Consider the following 12,204-nt stretch of genomic DNA (forward strand, 5'->3'; position numbering starts at 1 on the left):
CTAAATTCCTCAAGCACTTTACCTGAAAGCCCAGGTGTCATTTCTAATCATAAAAACAGCATAAAACTAAGCAAATTCTTTTGCAAAATCTCTTACATTCTTTATTATTACATAATATTAGGAAACTGCTGACTCAACAACAGCTATTTTGCTGTAGAAGGAATAAATTCCTAAGTAGGCACAGATGTGTCAGGCAGAAAATATTAGCAAAATACTTCTCAATTATGATATACGTGCAAAGACAGAAGTAAATGTGCTCTTATTAGATAGTCTTGTTCATCCTTGGGAACATGAGCTACATAAAACATCAGGGTACTTGCCTGTTACAGAGAATTTTTCACCAGCGGGACAAGCCATATGATCGCTTCTAGCATTTTATTCTGCCCTTAACTTGGCTATGTGACCATGGGAAGTAAGCCTGTGTTCTCTGCACCACTGTAATGACTCTGGGAAACAGAGATGTGAACTGTTAAACAACTCTAGATCTACAGATGAGAAGTTCTACACACACACAAAAAAAAAAAAAAAAAAAAAAAAAAGGAAAAAAAAGGAGATATTTTTAGCTCTTTCTGCACGAGCTGAATATTGGATGACAGCAGCATGGCAGAGCCAAGAAAAACGGATCAGCACCAATGAGTGAGAAGTGGCAACATGGTGATTACAGAGGTATGTGGGATATGCCAAAACCATTGGAGAAGTTAATACAAGATGTCACACAAAAACACAGTGACCTACAAAAACAGCTAGGAAAAAAACAATTATATTTAAACAATCAAATTTGTCAAGATTCCCATTAAAAGAAAACTACAATAGCAGCAAAATGGGCAGGAGAGGATATACAAGAACAAAGATTTGTCCAACATCGTGCAGCAGGTAAGTAGCAGAAACAGAGCCTAGACCTTATGAATCCAGAATATGAGCCTATCAGACTGGCTTCCAGTCTTTTGCTCCAAAACTCATTAGCTTTCACAGAGTCAGTAAAAGAACACAAAAGCAACAGACACGCATACATACATAAAACAAAACACTTCCTAGAGGGAAAATTTATGAGCCATCAAGAACAAATGCATAGGGAAAAAAAGACACATTTTAATGTAGTTGATGTGCCCCCCAAAAATCAAAACTCTCACTGGCTTCTTTATTTCACAGTGATTTAGACATTTTCTAGTGACAAGGAAAAGGCCCTCAGGTACATCCTGTTTCTGCTTCTGTTTTCACACCTCCAACACTTAGTGGTAATACTTAGGTTTAATTAAAGCATGAGGCTTAATGAATGTTTAGGGGTACGTAATATTTAAATAGTGTCATTCAAGGACAACTTTTTTTTCCAAGGTGGCAATCAGTCTTACCCCAATCAAAATAAAATCAATAAAGTGGAACTCAGCAAACCAGGCACAGCATTAATAATTGTAACACTAGTGATGCTGTGTTAATAATGAAAAAGAGTTAACAATTGTCAGCTGCTTTTATGTGAATGAATGTGAATAAACCCCCCTTTTTATGCCATTGATATATAGTGAATCATTACTTGTTGCACTTTTGGAACAGACGGAGCACATTCACTTATCCTCATTCCAAAGAGTGCAAGAACAGAAATACAAATGATGCACCAGACCACCTCTCCCCACTTCCCTCCATTCTTGATTTGTGATGACAATTTCCTGCAGAAGGGGATAGAAACCTGCCAAATAGGTATATTTGTTGGGGAGAGTTAGTGGCCCTGTTAGAACTTTTTTTCTTTTAATCATTTCAGCAAACAGCTGTCATATCGCAGGTCAGTCATTGGGCTGCTCCATTCTGGTACTATTAGTAGTCGCTCTTGCCTCTGCAGATAATGCAATGGCTGCAGAATGTGGCAGAGGAATGTGAACTGAATCCTAAGCAGGATGTGGCTGTTGCTAAAGCTGATGAGCAATATGGATTATGGGTGCTGAGGGGAATATCATTAGCACCCACATACCTTTCTCTCTCAGCCCTCTAGCAGACCACGTGACTTTTTTTTAAATGAGACACTGATTTTTAATTGTTTTGTTACTGTAGGAATATTGGAGGAATTACTCCACACAAGCTTCATCGTATTGACTTTCTATTAAACACACTTTCCTTCACAACTTTATTCATGATGATGTAGTTATATCTCTGACAGCATTTCTTGCAGAAGCTTTTTTATTAAGGACTTATAAAAATCATAAAGATGTGCTCTGGGCAGAAACTCAGCATGTAAAGGCTCAGTATGGGAACGCTCACACCACTTAAAGAGAATTTAGTATTTGTAAAGGTAGTGTGAATGTAAGAACCCTCAATATCATCAGTAATTTCATACTACTGATGATAATACTAATACAAAATGCCTCCTCTTGCTTTTCCCTCTCCTCCTTTCCTTTTTACCTCCTCTCACTATTCTACAATGATGATAAAGCACAGCCTCTTCTTAGAGTGGGAAGATAATTCAATACAACTGACAATTCATCATTTGATCTTTCTGTTGAACCTATCATTGAGGAAGGATGCTTCTCCACACTAAAGGGACTCGGCCACAAGGAGCAAAGTGAGATGCATTGGCTGATTTGGTATCAGTTGTGTGAAGACCCTTAGAGGCCAATTGTTCAAGTCACAGGAAAGATAGGGTGAAATATCCTACTGCAAGGACTCTACTCCACTCTGTTTTATTAAAATAAATTCCATCTCTATAGAATTCATCCAAAAAAACTTCTATAAAACCAATTGGGTTTATAGCCTCAAAATTCCTCCCTCAAGAGAAAGATAAAAAGGAGTTTGTTTCCAACCTGAAGTCACCTGGTCAGCAATATGTGCAAATATATACATTAGAAGCAGCAAAGGGAAAATAATTTGGCTTGAAGTGCATGACAGCTATCTTGAGACCCTGCAGAGCAGCTATACCTGCTGCCTGCCCTCTGTCTCAAAGATAAACTACAACTCTCCCAGCTCCATCAAGATTCCTTTCCAGACTGATTTTTTTTTTTCCTTTTAAAAAATTATTCATTTAATTATAACGAGGTGCTTCTGCAACCAGTAAATAGGGAAGACAAGAAAATAGTTTGTTCCCATAGCTCCGATTTTTGGAGTAGGAAAGAGCCTTCTGCTGCACGGAGCCAAAGTGACTAAAGAAAAAGGGAACCCCGTGCCCGGTCAGGACCCTGGACAGGTCCGCGGGGCCCTCCCACCTCCGGCCACCGCAGCAACCGCTCACACAACTCGGCTCCTCTCCGCACCCTGCCACAAGCCCTTCTTCTTCTCAACTGTTTCTCTTAAAACAAACAAAAAAAAGCAAACAAAAACAACAAAAAAATAAACCCCCCCAAAAACAAAAAACAACCCGTGCACACCCGCCCCACCCCACCCCCCAATCAAACCCTGACAGCAGTATAAGGTGAAAAGTCAGACATTTTTGTGCCACGAATTACATGCAGGCAATTATAACCTTCTTTCAATGTTCTGCCAAAGACTTAGTTCATCAAGTTGTCCAGTTTAAAGAAAAGGAGGAAGAACGATGGTATTCAGAAAATATTTGGTATGTGCACAACCGGATATACAATTCCTAGGATTAAGCATTTCCAAATAAACTGTGAGAATACACAGAAAGCGTATACTTGTGTTATAATGATTAGATATTAATTTCATTCTGCTTTCATAAGTCAAAGTCAGGACAGTGTAATTGGCCAAGCAAATGGTCCTTATCACCTTGTATCAAGTCTGATATAATACAGTTTGTGCTGAGAGTTTGGTGTAAGCTAGACCAAACCTAAGTCTTCCACACAATATTTCACCCAGTACAGCAGGAATCTTTCTGTGAACTGAGATGTTCACCTCTTTTTTTCATTTTCTTGTCTTTTTCACTTACATGAAGACACTAATAAGGTGGCAGTTAAAAATTTTTTGGCAGACCCCTATTACTTGTTCAGGCAGATACATTTTTTATATAATTTATACAAAAGAATTCCATTTTTAAAAAAATCTAAATCATAAAATTAGGAGAGAAAATATTTTCAAGTGAATATCAGGATGTCTAAGTAACTCTTCACATACATTAACTTAGTATGCCTCTATAGCAGCAGGTCCACTTGAACCAGCATTACCATCCCTTGATTGATAGAGTGAAATTCTGCTATTTTACCTCATTTCTAATGACTTCAGAATCGCATGAAGCCAAAAAAAAAAAAAAAGTGCTTAACATCCAGTTTAAAAACCATAGTTTTGACTGAAAGATATATTTTATTGAATATATTTTTAATTTAGCTTTCATACAGTATGTTTCTAAATTGCAACTTTTACACATTCAAAAAATTAATAGGAAATTACACCTTTTTTTTCATTTATTCAGTTCCAATTAATAACATTTCATAATAATTATATAGACTTAATATATTTACCCACACATCACCAAGTAGTGGTGTGAGGAATAAATTATTTTAAAAGTCTTAGAGTGTAAATATTTATTATTAATTTAGTAATTAAGGAGAATTATTAGTGGTTCCTTTCTGAAGGGTTCAGTCCTGCTTCATGGAGAAAGTCTCAATTTTAATAGAAATGCTAAATAAACTAGGAATATTGCAACTGTTACAAGTAAATGAAAAGCGAAGAATTACAACCATTATGACTCACAATTTATTGCATTAGTTTATTCTATTCATTGCAATGCATGAAAAATGGCGCCTTTGAGAAGTATTTGTGTTGTTTTGTATCACAAGTTTAATATCCTGTCTTAGCCCTCAAAGAAGATAACCAGGATCAGACACCAGATTATATATAAACAAATGTAAACAATAAATGGGTATAAATCAGATTATTAGGATGTAAATCAAGGGAAAGGTTCATAGTTTAAACCTTGGAAATAAAAAACTGTTTTATGCTTTCAAAGCATTCTATTTATTTTCATTACATTTTACAGAATATTTTATAAAGAAAAAGTTTTTGATATATATCTGTCAGCAAAATAAGTAGAGGGACAGCAGGTCATATCCAGCATCACTCACAGTTTTTGCTAAGTATAATGCTAAAACACCTAATTTCTTTTGCTACACTGTATCAGACCCAGGGATGGAACTAATGAAACCATCAACTGTGATTATTATGTACTCTCCATGCCTACAAACCTCTTCATACAAACTAACTTGTGCTTATGCATTCAGGAAGTAGCACCCAAAGGGACTGCTGTTGGATTATTCCTCCCATTTGCTGTCAGCAACTGGAGAGTGGCTCATCCTTGTAAGCCTCTGGTGTGCTTCAGCAAAGCAGTTTTCATGTTCTCATGTGAACCAGGACCCACACTTCACTATTTCCTCTACTCTTCAGGTATTGCTACAAGAGCACCTGACTGCCAAACAGCTGCCTCCAGATGGTTTTATGGGGATCAACAAATTCCACATGATGGCAGTAGAACCTGAGACAGAAAACTCCAATTCTGCACTAAAAAAGTGTCAAAGGAGGTACAAGAATGAAAAAAAATTAAAAAAAAAAAAATCAGAGCCAGCGAGGGCCATAGTCCTTCATCTAGATGCAATTCAGTTTCACTAAAAGTACATTTTCACCAGCCTGTAAACCTCAGTACAGGTGGTAGTTATTATAACAGTTAACTTCTAGCAACTACCCAACCTTACCCATGTCCTAATGCAGCCTGCAGCTCCACCACAACCCCCAGTCATGCCAACACTTTGAAGTCACCAGCAGCCTGGAAATACACTGGAAAAGTTGGTATAATCTTGGCTCCTGCTTTTACATCCAGAAATCAGAAGGGCAAATTGATACTGTTACCACCCCTCTCTGCTCATGGAAAAGCCAAATTAATTATTGCTCTTAGACCTTAAGGACAGTGGGAAATATTCTGACTCCTTGCCCTAGAGAGTTCTTGAATTATCTTGAGCATTTTGAATTATCATTGTAAGCTACAAAAAACATGCTTATAAGCCTCACAGTTTACAGCTAACACCAAAAAACCCTTTCCTTGCATCCTATAACAGACACCACCCAGCCTGTGATAACTACAAAGCTTGCAGTATGGACTGGAGTACACACATTTGTTTAAGGGATTTGTTTAAAATGTATCACAGAAAACTCTGTGGTCAACAGGAGAAGGACAAGACCACATTAAAATCAAGAAGGCAAAAGGATTACTGCTCAGACTCATTTTAGAGGATGTGTTTACATAGAGAAAGGTGCCATTTAGAGATGCTTAAGGCAGCTAAAGGAAAGTCATAGCATTGCATAGAAGTAATAAGTGCACACAGCTCCTGGCACTTGAACTGGAAACATATCAGCATCATGCATCTTCTAGGCCAGGACAGACTGCTGTTCCTGTCTTCCAAAAGGGAAAACACTGTGTAGGCAGAAGCAGCAGATGCCGATGGGAGAGGGGATTGATACTGTGATAAAAGGGTAGAGAGCATGATCTGATGTGGGATTGTAAGTGTATTCCTCACATTTTTCTCCTGCAGAGTCCAATCCGCAGCAGATGCCATTAGTACAATAATGTTATGCATTTCATTTTTTAGTATATTCATTTTAAGATATTTGATGTTCTTCTGTTTTCTATTAAAAATAGAAAGCCAAAAAACACCACCAAAACAAAACACAAACCACAAAACTTTGTGATCAACTACTAGAGACAAAATAATGAAGTGTCCCAACTTGCACTACTGAATACTTCGTTGAGAGAATGGTTTTGTTGTCAGAGCTCAAGAACGAGGAGTACAATCAATTTAATCACTGGCTAATAACGGGACTGAAGAAGAAAATACAAATAATGGGGAAAACCACTGTTAGAAGGAAAGCAGTAATAAGTTAATGAATCGGGAGCATTTTGGACTCCTAGTCATTTAATACATATTTGTTAACATTTTTCCAATGACACAATTACAAAATATCTGTTCACTGAAGCAGTCTTCTGTTTTCAGAGGAAACTCTCACCCCCTCATGCCATGGATGCCTGTTTTGTGAGACCTTCTGAAATTAAGGAATATCTATGTGATGTTCCACAATTCACCAGAAAGCTCCCAAGTCTTTATTGAAATCTGCCTTGCTTCCACACAACTAAAACCTTATGTTTTGAAAGAAAAGCTGACAATACTGGGTAATTTTGTAACACATACCCTTCTAGTCACCTACAGCACAAAGTTGCACTTTACCTTTTAACAGGGCAAACACACCAACAGAAGAGGATTAGAAGTATTTTTACAATGGTTATGTAGCAGGGAAAGTTGATGCATAAAAAAATCGACAGTGCCCTATAAAAGAGTCTGCTCCCATTAGAAGCTGGAGGTCAGTAGCAATGGGTGACTAAGAACAGCGTAAATGCAGTTTTAAGTACAGTCCGAATGTTCTTCATTGAGACAAGCTTTAACTTTTTGACTGTTGGGTTGAGTAAAATAAATGGATTTTTAAGCACTATATTATTTGTCCTTGTAATTAGGTGGAAAAGACTTTCAAATGGACAGAGCTTTTCAATTGCCCATGAAGTTCATCAGTGACAGGCACAGAGACAGAGGAGGGGAATTGTGAATGAACAATCCCAAGGTTTGATATGCATGAGAAAAGCATTTATATGTAGCACCTACACTGAGGAGATATCACGTATTTAGGCAGCACCCTGACTAAAAGTAGTGCTGCTCTGAAACCAAGGACTTTATCTGGCACTTCTGGGTTTAGCATCCATGCTGCTGAGCTTATGGATCTCACATTGCATGGCACCTAACACCAAAAGCTGGCACATACACCTGCAAGCTAAATGCTGACAGGTGCTGCTTTGCTGTACCACTTCCCTGTATAACACACTTTCTTCTGTCTTCACATACATAGCAAATTTTAGAGTTCAGCTCTGCCTTACATCAGGAGACTACTGAACAGGTTTGGTCCTCCTTTCAGTTCATATGCAATACTATTGTGACACAATAAAAAATTGGAATTACAAATGAACCTTGTTTTGCAGACAACACAAGAAAATCATTGAGAATTGAAATTTCTTACAGTCTTTGAAGTTCAAGTTATTTCATAACTTCTGCTATCTCAGGCACAGCAGAGCAAGTTTATAATTATCAGGAAAAGGATAAAAAAAGAGGGTCAGTATGATTCAGTGACTGAATTACAAGATCACTGAAAAGGCAGGCCAGTTGTACAGTTCACTACACAAGGTGCTCAGCAGTTAGACAGCAAGTGACCGAGGCCAAATGGAAAGAAGAAAAAATAGCAGCTGCCTCACCCACCTGCAGCTTTAATCAGAGATCATTTGGCACCGAGCTTCAGGCCAGTCTCTGCTGTGCTGCCCTGTGACACACGTGCATGAATTACCAAGAGGTACAAGAGCAAGGGTTCCTTCTAGAGACAGCAGCAGTCAGCAACCCACCAGCAGCCAAACGTGCAAGATGGACCTTGCAGGACAGAGCAAGCATTTGGAAATATGGAGGGAGGCATGAAGCAAGGCAAAGGCAGTGAAAACACAATAAAGAACAAATGAGGCCACGCCCTGCATCACAGACCAGATCTGCCATGCATCACACATCCCACCCCACTGTCCCCTGTAGCATCTGCCTGCCCCTTCTCTGGCAAGGGTACCCTCCAACATCCTGTAGAGAGTGCCCAGACATCCTGTCTGATCTCTATTTCTCCTTTCTCTGTTCCCTGTAATCACAGGTCCTGCACTGACCCTTCACTTCCCACCACTATCAGCTAACCTTCCTTCAAAAACAATGTTTCTTTAAACATCCCTCAAGCAGGACCTGCTGTGTCCCTTTCCTCCCAGTTATATAGGAACTTATGTGAGCTTGAGGTCCTCCCTTCTCCGTCACCTAATGATACGTAACTATGCTTCAAGGGTTTCTATAAGTATGCCCATCTTCTTGGTGCCACACCTTCCCTCTCAAACCTTGCCTATGAGAATCATCTCTTCTTCCACAAGAGCTCCGTGCACGCCACTCCATGCTTTAGTCACCCCCATGCACTATGCACCAGGCAGGGTCTGTCCCCTTCACTGTGCCCCCCAGGCCAGACCAGCACCAGTCAAAGCCCCCAAAGCAGACCTGCACATGAACACTTGTTCCACATCTTCTGCCTTCCCCCTATGACACGCACTAAAGCAGAACTGTTGTTGCGGTGAAGGACATTGTTGCCACCAAAAAAAAAGTCTTTGATCTACAGATGAATGCAAACATGTTCAAACTCTGCTAAAAGGTGGGTTACCAGTTATGCCTGGGCTGATGTTCTGGTATTTCCCCAAAGCAAAACACTTCTGGCCAGAGGTGTTAAGAACATCCCCAGATGTTCTGATAGAAATTATAGATTTGATCAGCGCAGCCTTCAAAGATAGCAGTTAAAGATTAGGTCCTGCAATAAGGTATTAGACCAGGTGAGCAAGTTTATGGATGAAATTGTGAGAGAAAAGAATCAGAAAAGAGCAGATGCAGAGAAGGACAGTAAGCAAAGACAAAACGCTGTGCTGTTACCTCCATACTCAACACCAAGGCAAACACATTTTAAACCTCAGCTTTTCTAAATGGTGTTTTTCATAGGGTGGGCAATGGAAGCTAGGAGGTGCAAACCTTATTAAAACCAAAACTTAACAGGGAAGTTGGGGGGACAAATATTAGGAATACAGAAGTAATGTACTAAAATTCTTGAGGGCTGATTCAAATTTTACTGAAATCCAAGCAAACTCTATCACTCCAATAAAGGGAAGGGCCCCAAACAAATCATGACACAAATATTTGATAATGACTACTTGAAATACTTCACCAAACTCCAAAATCTAAACATACTATGAGAACAACATAGCCAACACCAGGCAGAAATGTCAAAGTTTGGTACCACCCTGTGTAGTAAACCCTTTAGTGTCCCCTAATTATTTCCTAATAGCAAAAGTATAAAAATTTTAGTAATGATGCTAAAAACTAGCACACTTCAGTGTGCAGCTCTGTTACAAATGTCCTCCTCAAGTTCAGTCCTCTTCTCAGGTCACAAAACTAAAGCTCCCCTACCCTTTCTTTTCAGTATCCTCCCACCTATGAGCCCATAAAAGTAATTCCCATTTATATCACTCAGAATTGATGCAAGTTCATCTCCATTTAAAAAAAAAAAATCCTTTTTCAATTCTTTTTCAGAAGGGTTGGCATTTCTTGTTTTCTTTAGTTTTCTATTGTTTTGTGGTTGACATAATAATATTTCCAGGAAGCTAATTAGCAAAGAAAGTATTTGCCAAAGAGCAGTCCTAAAACTTCCCTAGAGCTAAAATTAAAATGTACATAATTACTCAGCTAAAGGTTTGAGATATGATTGTTTACATCTTAAATTATTCTTACAAAAATGATATTCTATTAGGGAGCAACTTAATTAAAAAATAAACAATTAACTAAATTGGTAAAAGAGTTTCAATTGGCTGTTCATTATAGCACACCTAACGTTTACTTGGAATGTTTTATATTGTAAGTATTTTGTTCTAGTTATGTTTTTTTTAATCATGTAAATTAATTTATTCATTATCAAGGCTTAAAAGAACAGTATTTGCATTTTTATGGAGTGTTGGTGGGGTGGGTTTTTGAGACTAACACTCCTCAAAAAAACCCTTTTCAAATATTTTATTAATCTTTTTTCCATTTATAAATACAGCAGTCGCCACTTCAAGGTCAGCATTTTCTAACGCTTATACAAAATTATCAGAGAGTATGAGGGGATCATCTATATGTAAGTAGAAGCTATATGCCATAATTGAGAGGCAATGGGTGACAAAAGATGGCTTTCCAAAAAAAAAATATTTTTTTTTTAAACAACGGAATAAGACTTTCAATGGAGTCATAGAATTTATTGCTGCAGAGTACAGTCCTGTACATAAAGGTACAGAAAAGGAGCCAGGAAAAGCACCTATAAATGATAAATAAGAGCATTCAGCTGGATAAGCGCATGGAAAGTTACTACAGGAGGGCTAACGGGCATCATGTGTAGATATGGCAATACTAAAAAGAAAAAAAAAAACCATGCAGGGACCAAGTGAAGGAGGAAATGCCTGCCCATAGATATACACCACCCTCCTCAGCAGCACTGCAGCGACAGCAAGAGCAGGGTCCTCACTGGCAGCATCACCCATGTGTCCCCAGGACATGTGTAGCACCCTGGGCCCACCCAACCCAGCCTGCAAGGAGCCCTGGCCTCGTACGACCCTGCACCTGCAGTGTAAGTAGCTGCTGACATCGGCTGCAGGGCCCTCGGCCGAGGGGTGCAGCAGGCAGCCTGACGTGCCGTGGCAGATGGTTCGGGATACAGCAAATGGGGTGTCACATGCCTGGGCACAGCATCACAGGTCAAGGACCTGCTGGGGACTCCAATCCTGTTTCCTGGCAGTTTTCGTGGGCTTTTTTGTCTATTTACTCTTTATATAGACAAATGTCTGACACAAAACACAGTCAGGCTTGGAACGAAATCCTCTTTGTGCTATTATCCCTCTATTACTCTGCTGCTTTAAATGTAAGACCTTGTTAAGGGTGAAAATTTCTCATAAGCAAGGTCTAGCAGTACTGACCAAGTTTTATAACGTGCTTATTGCCATCACAGCCAAGGACGGTGCTGAGATAGGTGATACAGAATAAACCAATCTGTTTCCACTACAGCTCTAACATTGCCCGCACAGCCCGCTTCCAGACCACCCCCTGCAATGGCCCCATGCCAGTAGCTGTTCATGGGCAGATGCTCAACTATTTCCATTATCTGCCTTCTCAACTGAAGCTACCATTCTTCAGCACAACACAGTTAAAGTTTTGTAGGAACATGAACAGCTCGCAAATGAAAGTAAAATATAGACAAATATTAATTATAAAAAGGGAAGAAGCTCTTAAGAAAGAGCTGCTATACCAAACAGGAGTTCTTAAAATAAATAATGAGTCAGGAGAAACAAAGTATGTTCAGTTTGCAGAATTGTTTCTATATAGACTGCTCTAAAACTTTCCATATGGGGTAAACAGATGTTAGCATGTACTAGGCAACAACAGATATCCCTTGCATAACATCTTGCACATTATTCCATTGGATTATATTTTTATCTAATAAAAATTGTGCTTGCTAATACAGGAGGAAGGAGAAAGGTCTATATGTATGAGGAACCAGCTTCGGATGCTTTTACAACTCTTTATGGCATCCTATATAATTTTGGACATCTCGTATTTTCTGTGCTCACGTGTCTCTTTAGTCTCAGGATGGTCTTTTTCCCCT

General features: G+C 38.9%; 1 protein-coding gene across 1 annotated transcript in view; it reads right to left on the reverse strand.

Annotated features, from left to right (window-relative positions):
- GRID1 (glutamate ionotropic receptor delta type subunit 1) overlaps nt 1–12,204 on the reverse strand; it is a 544,391-nt gene that overhangs the window by 190,358 nt on the left and 341,829 nt on the right. The window lies entirely within an intron of this gene.

The sequence above is a fragment of the Falco cherrug genome, chromosome 9 (genome assembly GCF_023634085.1).
Source record: "Falco cherrug isolate bFalChe1 chromosome 9, bFalChe1.pri, whole genome shotgun sequence".
In the NCBI taxonomy this organism is placed as follows: Eukaryota; Metazoa; Chordata; class Aves; order Falconiformes; family Falconidae; genus Falco; species Falco cherrug.